This window comes from Apaloderma vittatum, unplaced genomic scaffold, assembly GCF_000703405.1.
Source record: "Apaloderma vittatum isolate BGI_N311 unplaced genomic scaffold, ASM70340v1 scaffold33500, whole genome shotgun sequence".
In the NCBI taxonomy this organism is placed as follows: Eukaryota; Metazoa; Chordata; class Aves; order Trogoniformes; family Trogonidae; genus Apaloderma; species Apaloderma vittatum.
Window position 1 is genome coordinate 401 of NW_009695580.1, and position 273 is coordinate 673.

Below are 273 nucleotides of genomic sequence, written 5' to 3' on the forward strand. Positions count from 1 at the left end.
GACCGTGGCCGGGCTGCAATAGCCGCGTCGGGGGGTTGCAGAGGTGTTGCGTCTGGCCCCCCCCGCCAGCTGCCTGTTTCTGGAGCTGCCCGGGAGAGCCGCTCTCTCACGTCTCTGCTCTCCTCTCCCAGGTACCAGACCACCTTCCCTGGCTTTTGCTGCTGGATCAGGATCGTTTTAACTAAAGATGGAAACACTGGAGTCAGAATTGACCTGCCCAATCTGCCTGGAGTTATTCGAAGACCCTCTCTTGCTGCCGTGCGCCCACAGCCT

The 273-nt window shown here is 60.4% G+C and overlaps 1 pseudogene; it reads left to right on the forward strand.

Moving 5' to 3' along the window:
- Nucleotides 1-187: 187 nt before the first annotated feature.
- The window catches only part of LOC104275751, a 661-nt pseudogene continuing 575 nt past the window's right edge, over nucleotides 188-273 (forward strand).